This window comes from Hyaena hyaena, unplaced genomic scaffold (genome assembly GCF_003009895.1).
Source record: "Hyaena hyaena isolate Hyena2069 unplaced genomic scaffold, ASM300989v1 scaffold_843, whole genome shotgun sequence".
NCBI lineage: Eukaryota > Metazoa > Chordata > Mammalia > Carnivora > Hyaenidae > Hyaena > Hyaena hyaena.
The window spans coordinates 489,853-505,794 of NW_024081471.1; the positions used below are offsets into that span (position 1 = coordinate 489,853).

Genomic DNA, 15,942 nt, shown 5'->3' on the forward strand with positions numbered 1-15,942 from the left:
ACAGTGTACATGAAAATTGCTAATTAAACTTTTTACAAGTAAATAATTAACATTTAAATTATCAACACATTTCTTTATACTCCAAGGTACATCATGTGGACTGCACATTGACAAAACATAAAAAGTAAAGTAAAGCACTTTTACCAAAAGGTCATTCAAATAAAAAAATATGCATTTTTGGTTGGAAAAATGTTTGTAGCTGGTTTTTGAACCATTAAAAGAGTGATTAATGTTTATTAATTAAGCTCCAGACCTAGTTGTAAAATCTGCAGCTTATAATCCTTTTCTGTCGTGTTTATTGCCCTAAGCGAATCAGACTATATAAAAATCAGAGGAGGGCTTTTTAACTCGGTAATTGAAAATCTTCAATTGAGCCAGGTCTATTTCAGCAAATAGTGGTTTTATGGGTAATTTTTCACAATTCATTGGCACATTAGTAAGAGAAAAATTCCTCTTTACTTTTAGGAAATTTTCCCTTGCTGCCATCACCTGTAATAAATATACATTTTGACTAAAAATTAATGGGAATGTCTATTTTTCCTCTGCCAAAGCACATAAAAATGATTGTAACTCTTCAAGGCAATTACTTTGGAGAATTATATTCTGTAAAACCATGTTAAGCTTGTTAAACATACCTTTGAACTCCTCTTTCAGAATCATACTCAGAGATCATATGTAATGCAAAACAAAAAGGTAAAATAGATTTTAAAAAATGGGTAGATTGATACACACACACGCAGCCTGCTTCATAAGAATTTATACCCTTTATCTTTTATTGGGGGGAGGGAGGTAAAACATATCATAATCACTTACCTAAATCACTGGGGTGCCTAGATGGCTCAGTTGGTTAAGCATCTGATTGCCGCTGGTCATGATCTCACCGTTCATGAGTTTGAGCCCCGCGTCAGGCTTCAGCACAGGGCCTGACGCCTGCTTTGGATTCTGTGTTTGCCTCTCTCTCTATCCCTCCTCTGCTTGTGCTCTGTCTCTCTCTGTCTCTAAAAATAAATAAATGTTAATTTTTAATAAAAATAATTAAAAAATAATCATTTACCTAAACCACTTATTAATTAGATTTAACTTCCACATCCCATATACATTTCCAACCATCAAAACAACTTCCAAAGATGATGGACTGTATTATTAAAAGTTTGACAGACACTTTAGGGGCGCCTGGGTGGCTTAGTCGGTTAAGCGTCTGACTTTCACTTAGGTCGTGATCTCGCGGTCGTGGGTTCAAGCCCCGCGTCGGGCTCTGTGCTGACTGCCAGCTCAGAGCCTGGAGCCTGTTTCAGTCTGTGACTCTGACCTGTGAGTCTCTGACCCTCCCCTGCTCACGTTGTCTCTCTCTCTCTCTCTCTCTCCGAGAAATAAATAAAGCATTAAGAGTTTGACAGACATCTCTCGATTCTTGTGGTTTTCTAGGAGTGGTTCCTTAAAATCATCATCATCATCATCACCATCAGTACATCAATAAATAAATAAAAATAAAAACCACAAGAGCAACCTCATTGACATGAAAATTCAACCTAGAAGACAATTTCTAGAGTTCCCATATGCATTTGCATATGTAAATTTTATTTTTACATAATCTAAGAAAAATCACGTAAAGAAAAACATCAGTATAGAGATCTGATATTCTTATGTCAAAACAGTTAGTTGCTTTTGGTGTATCTTGGTGGCTCAGTAGGTTAAACGTCAGATTTCGGCTCACGTCATGATCTCAGGGTTCGTTGAGGTCCAGCCCAGCATCTGGCTTTGTTCTGACAGCTCAGAGCCTGGAGCCTGCTTCTGATTCTCTGTCACCCTCTCTTTCTGTCCCTTCCCAGCTCATGTTCTGTTTCTCTTTCTTACTCCCAAAAATAGGGGTGGAGGGTGGCTCAGTCAGTTAAGCGTCTGACTTCGGCTCAGGTCATGATCTCTCAGTTTGTAGCTTTGAGCCCGTATTGGGCTCTGTGCTGACAGCTGAGAGCCTGGAGCCTGCTTTGGATTCTGTGTCTTCCTCTTTCTCTGACCCTCCCCTGCTCACACTGTCTCTCTCTCTCTCAGAAATAAATAAAACATTACAAAATATTAAACAATAAATATATATTGAAAAAAACAGTTGATTATATTGATTATAGTAAAACATAAAACACTGTTAGGCATTTCTGGTTACATAGTACGGAACATGCTGCATTTATTCATTTGCTCTAGAAAAACAAATCGCTGAATTCTTTTTAGCTAATCAGATGAGTTTGTGATATTTTGTTCCTTCGTCCTCATCAACAAATTAGGAGTCATGCAGAAATATCATATTCTCTCACCTCATAGGTCCATTTTGAGTTGAAAATACACAATGTTGCAAAGCTTGGTAACTTTGAAATACTAAAAAATTGTGAGAGCAGTGTTCATCCAAACATCTTCTGTGAGAGAATATTTCCCATAAACGTATTGTATTATCTGGTCATCCTGACACATGTAATATGATAAAAGCAGTAAGAACAATACTAATTTTTGCCTATGCTTTCACTTATGATTTTCTAGGCAGCTTTCTAAGTGCTTTGCACCTGCTCTATTTTTTTTAACCATTACAACAGACTTCCCTCAAGATAAACAGTCAGAACCCACATTTTCTAAAGGAGGAAACTGAGTCATAGAGAATTAATTTCCTTAAAGCCACATTGTTAATCAGTGACAATGGGATTTGGACTCTATTTAGTCTGTATTCAGAGCCCATGTTTTTAATCAATATGTTGTTTTCAGTACTGCCTAGATTTCTCGTGAAGAAATAGGGAAAAAAAAAAGAAAAAAAGAAAAAAGAAAACATCATCTTGCTGTATGAGATAATGGTATTGTTATGTTTCAAAATACAGCTCTTTATAAGCTTATACTTTCATGCATTATAAATAGTTCTGGAGAAATAGTGTTAATATGATAGTAGATGAGAGAAATCCTTTCCTTTAGCTTAAATTCCTACGTGCCATTATAAGAATACCTCAGGGAAAAAGAACTTATCTTGAATTTGACCAACATTTCCAAGGTACAAGTGGGAAGTTAATAGAACAGTATAATTCTATCCAGGGTCTTCACACTCATTTCTATAAGAACCTACATGATTCAGTAGCCAGAATATAATTTAAATATTAATTAGGGGATATCCCACCGTTCAACACCTCATTCTCTAAATACATTTTTAAAACAGTGTTTGAAGCAATCTAGATTGAACTCATGCCATTATTTAATGTTCAAAAAGTCACGCTATTTAATATGTGTGTGTATCTGCTTCAGGACTCTTCTCTGTTTTTGTTCTAAGTATTTCATAAGTGATAATGTAATCAGTGCTCCCTGAATTGATTGCTTCACTGAAGGAATTAACTGAATTATTTTGGTGATTTGTAATTTGTCAGAATTTGGTTGTATTAACATGCAAAATATAATCGGAGGAAATAGGCTGCATTTAATATCTGTTGACAGAGATTTAGCTGATATCTTTGCCTCGTTATTAATTCTGTTTGATGGCAGTGATGCAGCGTAAAATCTGAAGGCAATATATAATGTACTATAGAGTAAAGAGATATCACAGAGACCAGGACACATAGGAATTTTGTATTTTCTTTAGGGCAAGGAGCTAGGTATGCACACTGGAGACCAATTAATACAGCATAAATGAATACACTGCCTTGGCCACTACTTGGGACATCGCTGTATTCTCAACTTAGAGACATCCAGCAGTCAGAGCAATCTTTGCAGACTACTGTGAATCAGACAGCAGTCAGCTGGAGAATGCGCACAGAGGTATAGGTACCGTGCTTCCAAGGAAGGCATACAACTACAGATCCAGGAAGGGTGTGAAACATAGAGTCAAGTTCATCTTCTTCACCTCAATGGTGGTGCCCAAATGAAAAAGAAAAGATGGAAAATAGTAGATTTTTAAGCATTCTATAAAGCTAAATTTTGGTAAGAAAGAACCAAAGTAAGTGAGTAAGTAAGATGATTAAGTGAGATAGCTGCAAAAATTATATTTAACATTATACTCAGCACATGGAGGGGATTCATGATTATATATATATGCACATACCTGAGCGAACTCAGACTCATGACCGTGTGTAATAAAGGCCGGCCGATATAGTTAGGGTTAAAGGAAAGAACCCTGGGTTTGGAAGTAGCACAAAGGCTTTGCAATCATCAAAAATAAAATCAGAAAGAATGAAGGGAAAATAACTGGACACTGGGATAAAAACCTATAGAAAACATGGTTAAGAAATACATTTGTAATTGGAATTGCAAATAAAAAAAAATGCAAACCTTTGGATTCAGATACTGCCTGTGCCGCTGCCAAAGAAACAAATACCTCAGGGTTCTAAATTCTCTGGAGGGAAAATGCAAATCAGAGAACACTTCTTGAACTGTGAAGTTTCTGACTTGCATATTTGCTTCAGGAAAAAAACCCAAACATATGCCCATTTTTTAAAAAACTAAAAAACAGAAATGCCTTTTCTTAAAAAAATGTAGATGACAACTATACGGAGAATTTACTATGCAATAGACATTGCGGTAAATGTTTTCATGACTTAACTAACATAACTTGACATTAGTAGAACAAAATATTTAGCATTGTGTCCATGTTACAGCTGAGGAAAGCTAGGCAAGGAAATAGTGGAACCAAAAACATAGGCAATTAATTTAAGACCCCTAGACCCTCAACCACACTATATTACCAAAGTAAGAATGTCAGTTTTGCAAATTAGTTTACAACTATAGCTAAGAGGAAAACCCAAAGGCTGAAGCATGCAAATGGTGATCAAAAAGTGGAGTTTAAAATAGAAAATAAAAGTAACAGTAAATTTTTTAAAATATTAAAGGGAATAAGAAAATTTTTATTGAGGTATAATCGACATATTATATAACTTTTATCTGTACAACATAATAACTCAACTACATACATTGTGAAATGATGACTTACTGTCAGTAAGTCTAGGTGGCATCTGTCACCTTACATTGTTAAAATTTTTTTCTTGTGATGAGATTTATTAAGATCTACCCTTAGTAAATATGAAATACCCATTTCAAGTATGAAACACAGTAAAACTAAGTCACCAAGCTGTGCATTACACCTCCGTGACTTATTTATTTTATAACTAGAAGTTTTTACCTTTCAACCTCCTTCTCCCATTTCACCAACTCCTTAATTCTTATCTCGAGAAACCAATATCTATGAGGTATCTATAGATACCGATATCCGTATCTATGAGGTTTTTGGTTTTGTTTTTTGATTTTAGGTTCTACAAATATACAAAATCACTTTGTATTTGTCTCTCTCGGATTTATTTCACTTAGCATAATGCTCTTAAGGTCCCCCATGTTGCTGCAAATGACAAGATTTCATTCTTTTTTATGTCTGAGTGCAAGATATTTTTAAAATAGTCCATTACAAATACAAATTTTAATGATAGTAACAACATGTGGTACTTACTATCTCTGAGTGATTTTATGTTTCTATTTATTTTTTAAATGTTTGAGAGAGAGAGAAAGAAACAGAGAGAGACAGAGAGACAGAGCATGAGCAGGAGAGGGACAGAGAGAGGGAGACACAGAATCTGAAGCAGGCTTCCAGGCTCCGAGCTGTCAGCACAGAGACCAATGCTGGATTCAGACTCATGAACTGAGACATCATGACCTGAGCCAAAGTTGGAAACTTAACCTACTGAGCCACCTAGGCACCCCTCTCTTAATGATTTTAAATGTTGTAATGGATGATTGCTATCTTTATCTGTTCAGTACTTCAAAAAGACAATGTTATCTTGTCTTCATTTTTTTCTGAAGTCCTCCAACAAAGCTCTGAATGTTTTTCTGGCATATTGTAAAGTTTCTTGACCCAGCCTATAATCTGAAAATAGCCTCAGAGTTTGAGAAATGGCTGGTTGGTTCACTGCACTTGCTAAGGTTACTACAAAGGAAATATATATATTTCCTTATATACACTTATATATATAAGTGTATATATATATAAGTGTATATATATATATAAGTGTATATATATATATGTGTGTATATATATACATACACATATATATTTATATATATGTATAATCATTTTGGATCTCTAATAATATAAAGAAGGAATAAAAAAAGAGTTATGTTCATGTATATTACTCTGCTCCTTCTGAATTAACAGAGAATGTCTCAAAATCCTAACTTGATACACCATCTCAATTATCTATATACATTAAGCATCTCGGGCTTACCTGTGCTCACATTTTGTGCTCTCTCTTTAGTTAATTCCTTTTAGAATGATTTCTGGAAGGGAAATCAAAGCAAGATGTGTAAACTCTTGCCTAGTGAGCTCATGCTGTAACTTTGATAAATGGTACTTGAATCAGTGGAAAGACATTTATAGGTTCTCTGGAACCCTAAGAGTGAACGGCATTAAAATAAGCAGTGAAAGGTGCTAAATCAACAAAAGTGATATGATTTCTGGGTTTGTTTTAATAGAAAAAGTCTCTGAATAACTAAATCAATGACTCATTTAGTATTTCTTCCTCAGCCATCATTTGCCATGTTAATTGCCTCCCTAGTTCAATTCTTATTCCATATCATCTTCTGATTATATCTTGTTCTCTAATATAAATCATTCTTCAAATGTTAAATAACTCTATACAGAGAATTCCCAAATATTTTCATGGAACCAGATCTTTATATTCAGTCTGTAGTACATTATAATGATTAATGCAGCATTTTCTACTTTCTTTCTAGGCTGCCTTAGGTGCTTAGTTCATTTATTTATTTGTTTGTTTGTTTATTATTTAGTTTTAATTTTGTTTGATCTTGTCCCCCTGCTAAGAAACAAAATGAAAAGCTGTTGAATGGCAAGTTATGCTTGAAGAAATATTTTGGGATGATAAATAGAAACTAGCTCCTTCCAAGCTGTAAGATCCTGGTCCACTTCACAACATGGAAGCATTCTTAGCTGCACACAGAAAACAAAACACATATACATGCACAAGCCAAAAAACAAACAAACCAAAAAAAAAAAAAAAACCAAAAACAAAAACGAACAACAACAACAAAAAAAACACACAATGGATTCCTCCTAACCCTGTATGCTATTTAATGGAATATAGAAAGCTACAATAGGGCAGAGTTTAGATATATTAATTCTAATTGGCAGGTTTTGCATAAGATATAGCTTGACAAGGGCCACTTTGACAACTAATACATAAAGGGCAGAGGTGGGAAGTAGATGGATTGTTTAAGTGAGTAATTAAAAAAAATAATCTACCTCCCTTTCTTAAATTAGTTTTTCATCATAACTTTTTTCTTCTACTTTTGGGACATGTTGTCTACTTTTCTAAGAGTCTCTAAATAATCCCTATATTGTGCAAAAATCCTCCAAATATGGTTGAGAAAAATTCAGTATATTCCTGCTGTTTTCATACTTTCTGTTTAAACCAGACTCACATCTTGCTAACATAAAGGAGTAATTCTGCTAATTTTGTCCATCTAATAGTCATATTTATAGAAGAAACAGAACAATGTTATATTCAGTTAAAATAGTCTTTTATTGTTTTATATGCATTAAAGTTAGATCCGTTGATTTTTATCTCATTTGCCTGTTTTTTATTTTTTTTATTTTTTATTTTTTTTTATGTTTTATTTATTTCTAGGAGAGAGAGAGAGAGACAGCGTGAGCAGGGGAGGGTCAGAGACTCACAGGTCAGAGTCACAGACTGAAACAGGCTCCAGGCTCTGAGCTGGCAGTCAGCACAGAGCCCGACGCGGGGCTCGAACCCACGAACCGCGAAATCATGACCTAAGCGAAAGTCGGACGCTTAACCGACTAAGCCACCCAGGCCCCCCTGCCTGTTTTTTAATAAAATGTTTTTTCTGTACTGATTATTAAAATGTTAGTATAAAATGCAAGGAATGAAGACTCAATAGAGAGCAATTTAGGCCATTAATTGTAATAAGTGGCAGTCTTTTCATTGTGTTGGGCAAGAGTGAGTTTATATCTATTCATCTTTTTATAACTATCACTATTATCCTGACTTGCCAACCCAGACCTTTCTACTGAATGCATTCAACTACTCATCAGTCTTTTTCACATAGATAGCTCTTAAGCACATAAAAGTCAATATAGCCATGAATTAACACTCTCTTCACTGATCTTTATGTTCTACTTCTAATCTTGTAGAGAGATTTGTCACTGACCCCACTTTTTAAGCCAAAGAATCAAGTGATATTTGAATTACTCCCCTTCCCTTATACTCTACATCCAATCAGTTGTCTTATCCTTAAAAAAAAAAATTACTCCAAAATGTCTCACATATCCTTTTCTTCATTTCATATCTACGGTTAAGTTTAGATCTGATCACCATGTTTCTCATTATGATGTCCCTGATTTCAATTCATTTCCTACTCTGCTCAGATCACATCAGTCTTGACTTAGCAACAGCATTTGTCACATGGGATTAGATTCTGTTATTTGAAATACTTTCGTAGGATGTTACATTCTCTTGGTTTCCTTCCTCAATGATTACTGGTTATGTGTTACTTCTGTTTTTTTTCTGCCAAACTCTCTGGCCTATTTGAGTTTCTTCTATACACTCATTCCTTTGTAATTCCATCATGCGTAATGACTTTACATTCTATAATTATGCTGACCACATTAATAAGGCTAGTCTGGACTGCTCCTCTGAACACCAACATTCTATGTGCCAAATGAACATCTCTGCCTGGTTTCTTGGACGCATATCACAGAGCAAGTCTAGTATCAAATTCCTGAACTCCAACCACTTCCCACACATTGTCTTGGCAGTTTTTTGTATTTAGTCCGAAAATCTTGGGTTATACTCCATTCCGGTTTTGCTTTCATACTAACAAATCTCTCTAATCAGCAAACACTACCTTCACGGTATACCCCTTGTCCAACGATATCTCTTCACTTACATTTTAGCTGACTTTAGTGTAAATATCTCTTAACCTCCCAGCTTAATTCCACCCTTCTTCTACACAGTCTTTTCCCAACACAGCAACCAAAACAATCACATTAAAATAGATCAGACCATGTCATGGTTTTGGTCAAAGCCTTCCAATGGCTTCCCATCTCATTTATGCCCAGAGTTGAAGGCCTTACAATAATAATGTGTATGTCTCTAAATAATCTGGCCCAACATGTCATTCTGATCTCGACTCATTTTGTTCTTTTTGCTTTAGAGAGGCAGGTTTGGCAAATTTCCCTCCAATCAGCTAGAGAGCACCCACATTAGAACATTTGCACATGTTATTCCTTTTGCCTGGATTTCTTTTCTCTCACCTCTTTCAAGTCTATTTATTCCTAGGAGTCAGTGGTATGCTAGTAGGTATTTAATAAATAGAAATATATATGCATTTATATAAGTATGTATGTTTATTGTCATTTTACTGTATAAAAGACATGTATCATCCAATTTACAGTTATAAAATATGCATTACACTTTATTGTAAATTCCACATAGCCTAATTGATTCTAACAGAATGCTTGCATTGATTTTTGTCAAACCTTTGCATCCATTCACAATCTATTGTTGCAATTCAATGAATATTGACAAAAAACTTACAACAAATAATGCTGATTCAACAAAGAAGTTGCTTAGGTCTTTGACAAATAGGTTTAGTTCTGGTTTGGGTATTGGTTAATATTTTTGTTTACATTAATGTGTAGATGAAGGATGTCTGTGTGAACTTCCCTTTTTCATCAGTTATATGAATACTTTTTTCTAAGTTTTCATTAAAGTATTTTATCAACTTGTTATATTATCCAGAGTGTAATTGTTACAAATGTGACTTTAATATGCTTTTTTATTCTTTCTCCTTGAGTTTCTCATGTCTAGACAATCACTAATTCAGTAAATGAAACCTTGAGTTAGTAGCATTGCTGAATTCCATGGTGAAAATACTTCCACTGTCAGTGATTTTCAAATTGCTTAGATGACACCACAGAATATGGAGCTGGGAAAGGATGAACAGTATCACATCATTCTATAGGATTTCAGCAATGTAGATAAAACAGACATAAATAACGTCAAGAGCACAAATAATAGTAAAATACAGTAATTAAATTAGAAAGTGATGAGTTTCAGTATTTATCACTTTTTAAATAGGATGCTGAAATTGTAAATTTAATTTTTTAGCAATGGTTATATTTACTAACTAACTTCTCAAATTCTTGAAATTTTAACAATCTATTCTTGTGATCTAGTCCTAGCTAACTTCAACACACTACTATTACAGTCCTCATTAACATAGTAAGCCCAAACTAGATGCTTCACACACACACACACACACACACACACACACACACACACACATCCTCCCAGCAATCAACACAATTTAATCCACTACATATAATGTAGGTAATTATCTTGCTTTTTTTTATTTTTTTTCACTAATCTGCCTTCTCTAGAATGTAAGCTTTATGAAGGCAATGATTTTGTATGTCGCTAGGACAGTGCTGGATTCCAGTGGGCATTTACAACTACTAGTTGGAGGAATGACTGGCTTTATAGATAAAGGGATAAAGGAATCAGTCCAAAGACACTCTTTATGGCCACATGCTTGTATAATCTCCACCATTAGATCTCTCAGACTGCCATCACAAAGGTTCTTCTCCATCTCCATCTTACTTGGACACCAGATTCTTTTACTTACATTTTCATATCTTGTGTTCTTATCTTAGGGTACCTTCACCAATCCCTTTTGTTCAAACTATCTCTTATGGATTTGCTTAAAGAATTTCACTAGTATAGGCTCAAAGAACCGGTTTACATATTCCATATATATTTATTTTTTTCTTGGAGTGATCTACTTTTTGCTTAGTGTCCTAGGTTGAATTACCACACTCCCAAATTTATATATTGGATTCCTAACCCCCAGTTCCTCAGAATATGGCCTCATTTACAGATAGATAAGGTCTTTAGAGAGGTAATCAGGTTAAATTGAGGTCTTAGGACGACCCATGATAAAACATTACTAATATTCTTATGAAAAGGGAATATTTGGACATGGAGATACTCTCACAGAAAACAGGATGTGACAATGCAGGGACAATGCCATGTGAGCATGAAAATGGCAATTTACAAGCTAAAGAGAAAGGCCTAGAACATATCCAGCCCTTACAGACCTCCGAAGGAACTGATTTTATCAATACCTTGATTTTAGACTTTTAGCTTCTATAACTGTGAAACAGTAAATATCTTTCTCAGAGTTTATGTATTTATTTTTGAAAGGAGCAAGAGTGAGCAGGGGAAGGGAAGACAGCAAGGGAGAGAGAGAATCCCAAGCAGGTTCATGGAGCCCTATGTGGGCCTTGATCTTACCAACTGTGAGATCAGGACTGGAGCTGAAATCAAGAGTTGGATGCTTAACTGACTGAACCATCCAGGTGCCCAGAAAATTTTTGCTTTTAAGCTTCTCAGTTTGTGCCACTTTGTTACAGCAGCCCTGGCAAGTTTAGATATTTAATATTCAAAGGAGGTAAATTAAATTTAGTACCTTTATTTGTTTTATATCTTGCCTAGTATTATTCTAAATTCAAAGCTTGATGCTCTGATGCATTTCTGTGGGTTTTGAAGCATTCTGCTCATTCAGCTAATATTCATTAAGGGCAGCTATGGGTTGGGGATTGTTTAAAGCAATCAGGGCACAGCCATGAAAACATAACGAATAAAAATCCTCGACCTTGTAGAGCTTTTATTCTAGTGGAAAGGACAAATCGTTGTCAAAATTAATAAGTAAGTTAGTATAACAATAAGTAAATGAGTGTGATGGCAATATAAACACAAGTGAGTAAAATTGAGGAAGACAAGACAAATGAAGTCTTTGAAAAACATAGGGATAGTATACTGTGGCCAGTTTGCTGATGGAAAGAGGAGAGCAGACATTATCCAATAGATGTGGCAACAAAAGAACTCTTACAGGCAAGGTCACATGAGTATTTTCAGTGTAGTATATAGCATCAGTAAAGACTGGGGGAGTTTCCACTACAAATTAGGGGAAACAAAGTAAGGTTACTGTTTGGTAGACACAGCTGCTTGATGCTGAGTCCCCTTTGAGGAAGGACTTGCATCCAGGCTGGGAAATGTGTTCCACTCCCTACCCCCAGCTGTGAGCTCCTTCAAGATCAATTTCAAGTGTTGATAGACACCTTGCTGAAGTCATGTATTTCCAGGACACTGTCATTTAGTGACTAAGTGAGGTGGGATGTATAAAGTCTGGATGGATAAAGGCTGGATATTCAGGCAGTATATCCCTTCTGTGTTAGCCTAAACTTTGCTGGATATGCATCCCAGACTAATAACTTCCTCTGTGCAGGTTTCCTTCCTTCACCATTGATCCCTAATAAATATCCCATGCCCAAATCCTCACTTCAGTCACTATTTTCTACTATAGATAGATACCTCTTTTCAGAGATTTGGTTATAAGAATTTGCATAAATTCAGGTTCTGTATACTTCTCATTTTTTAGATGACAGATACTATATAGCATGTTGTGCAAAGACTGAAGAGGTGTTTACACCTTTCACAGTACACATATGGAGAGCTCTAAGAATTCCAGTACCTGTTAGCTTTCACTAATCTACCAGTTTATGATCTAAAGATCACTGGAGAAATAGAGTAAAAGTTAACATTTGGTGGAAACTTTCTATTTTAGCTGTCTGTTTTTACTGTTTGGTGGTTCATAACTATACCCAACATATGCGGGATGCTGTCTTTCAGTTGTGTTTTTTCTACTGTGGAGCAGATTCTCAATAGATCTTATTAACACAAATTCCTTTTTTGAGCAACATGTCAAATTATCCAATATACTCAGCAATCAACAACATGACATATTTATCACTTTTTAATCATTTTTTTCCTTTACCATGGTTGCAATTTCACCCATCAACAACATTTTACTCCATGAATCCAAATATTAAGAAAACACAGTAAAATTGTATAGCCTGAGAGAATAAAAAAAGTTTTTTAATGTTTACTCCTTAGCTACATTTTTCTTGCCTAGGAATCCCTTCCAAGAAAAATACTCAGATACAGACTAAAAGCCCCATTCTACAAACCATATAAGAAAAATCTTTCTAGCATCATCTTTCATGTGTTTAGGGCTTTCTGTTTACTTTCTTTATCAAAAGACCAAATACCTACACATATATTGATGGATCCAGCTTCCATGCCTCAAGTTATCGAAAGGTAGTAAATCCTGTCATTTTTCCATCACACAGTACAAGCAACAGCATTTTGTATTTACATACTTCAACAAGCACTCAAGTATTTTGTGAATACCATTTAAATTAGAATACAGTACCTATCCTGCTGTGTTGTACATGCTGTTATTATCATTTAGCTGCTGGTTAAACATTTTACCAGATTAACTTACTACATCACTTACATCTAAGATGGTAAGACTGTGCCCTGCCTACTATTACTGCTCACTTGAACCATTCAAGAATGTGGACAGATGAAGCTTTAACACATGAGGAAACTTCTTTCCCAGGAATAAAATTCTTTCTATAAAACGTTCATGTTTCTTTGAGTTACTTCATGTGACTTGCTTCTGTGTTTGTAAGGGATATTCATAACTTGTTTCCCTATTCACATGATCTTACCATATTGCCTCTCAGTGATCCTGGAGTCACAATGTGTACTCATCAATTACTAATTAATAATAAATTTATCTATAAATTAATGCAAATTAGACATCTACAATTGAATTCTTAGTCAAATTTACACAATCATTATAATATCTTCCTCCAAATATTGTCAAACATGCTACCCCCTTACCATTCATAAAGTTGCAGGAAAATATAGGCAGTGGCACGGTTACATGATTAATTTGTTATGTTTTCATGTTAGACTTATATTTAAAAGTGTAAAAGCAATATGAATTGTACACCAGTGTCTTAAGGATTCACTGTTAGATTATGTGCCAACGAAAATAAACATATACATATGTATACTCTTGAAATCTTAAAGATTATTTTAGTGATTAGATATATGAATTTGCTTCAGTATTCCATATGTGTTATATGTGACATATATAAAATGTGTTTATAATATACGTGCATACATACATATCCATACGTATAGCATGCATGTCATAAACATCTTATTGAAAATGACAATGCCTTTTATTTTTTAAATTTTTTTAATGTTTTATTTATGTTTGAGAAAGAGAAAGAGAGACAGAGCGAGCAGGGGAGGGTCAGAGAGAGAGGGGGACCCAGAATCTGAATCAGGCTCCAGGCTCCAAGCTAGCTGTTAGCACAGAGCCCGTCATGGGGCATGGGGATCAAACCCACGAACCATGAGATCATGACCTGAGCCAAAGTCGATCGTTTAACCGACTGAGCTACCCAGGTGCCCCTATTTTTTATTATATTTTTTAATATTTATTTTGGATAGAGAGACAGAGAGACAGAGAGACAGAGAGAGACAGAGAACAAGTGGGGAGTGGAGAGGAGAAAGGGCGAGACACAGAATCCGAAGCAGGCTCCAGCCTCTGAGCTGGATGCAGGGCACAAACCATGAACTGAGAGATCATGACCCAAGCTAAAGTCAGACATTTAACCAACTGAACTACCCACGCACCCCAACAATGCCTTTTTCAATTATTAGAGTATGATATAACGCATCATAAAATCATACTCTTAAAATGAAGTTTTCTTTTTAAAATCAAGAAAGCAGTTTGTGTAATACTTAAATCGATACTATAGAGAAATCATCAATTTTGAGTTACTTATAGACCTATATTGTCAACTATACCATTACTAATAGAACTAGACAGTCATTGGTATATATGTATATATTTATAAAGCAATGTTTTAGTATTTTTCTTAAATAATGGCTTTAAATATAGTTAACAAATATTTCAAAAGTTTTCAGTATAGCAATATTAAATACTCTTTCTTAAATGGTAACTACACCCAAAAAAATCATACATAGAGAATCTTAATTTTTAAATTTGTTTTAAGCCTCATAAAGAAAAACTAAGAAAAAAATAAAACATAGAGAAAATAAGAAGCAGAAAAAAAAACTATGCCAATGTTTTAACAAGCATAATATATCTACATGATAAACTTAATATTTCTTATTTGTATATCCGTTTTGAGGCCATCCATTTTTTATAAATAATATGAATAAGCTATTTTGAGATAATCATACTTAGTACTTCTTAGTATATTTTAAAATTATTATTTCATCATTATTTTCCAAGAAAATGCATTTCTATTTAGGTTAGAATATTTCCACAAGCATTCAATATTTAGTAATAAAGTATTTTTATCTAATATTATAAGACTTTGAAATTTTATTTCTAATTATCTTGATTAAAAAAATCTCTTAAATGGGGCACCTGAATGGCTCAGTTAAGTGTCCTATTCTTTTTTTTTTCTTTTTTTAACGTGTATTTATTTTTGAGAGAGAGAGACAGTGTGAGTGGAAGAGGGTCAGAGAGAGAGGGAGACACAGAATCCGAAGCAGGCTTCAGGCTCTAAGCTGTCAGCACAGAGTCCAACGTGGGGCTGGAACCCATCAATCATGAGATCATGACCTGAACTGAAGTTGGGCACTTAACCAACTGAGCCACCCAGGTGCCCCGAGTGTCCTATTCTTGATTATGGCTCAGGTCATGATCCCAGGCTGTGGGACTGAGTCCCTCTTGGGGAACTGAGCCCCTCTTGGGGACTGAGCATGGAGTCTGCTTAACATTCTCTCTCTCTCTCTCTCTCTCTCTCTCTCTTTTTCTCTCTCTCCCTCTTTCTTTCTCTCTCTCCCTCTTTCTCTCTCTGTCCCTCTCCCTCACGCCTATGCTCTCCCTCTTAAAGAAAACAAAATAATAATAATAAAATAATAAAGTCTCATTAATATCATAAATAATATTACTCTCCATAACATGCAACTTTCCAGATGATAAGAATCTTAAAACTTCATT

General features: G+C 34.9%; 1 protein-coding gene and 1 non-coding gene across 4 annotated transcripts in view; both read left to right on the top strand.

The window, feature by feature from the left end:
- CDH18 (cadherin 18) overlaps positions 1 to 15,942 on the top strand; it is a 603,216-nt gene that overhangs the window by 454,479 nt on the left and 132,795 nt on the right. The gene's annotated exons all lie outside the window — the stretch shown is intronic.
- Positions 1,172 to 1,255, top strand: TRNAE-UUC. The gene has a single exon. It is a non-coding gene; the product is annotated as a tRNA-Glu (tRNA).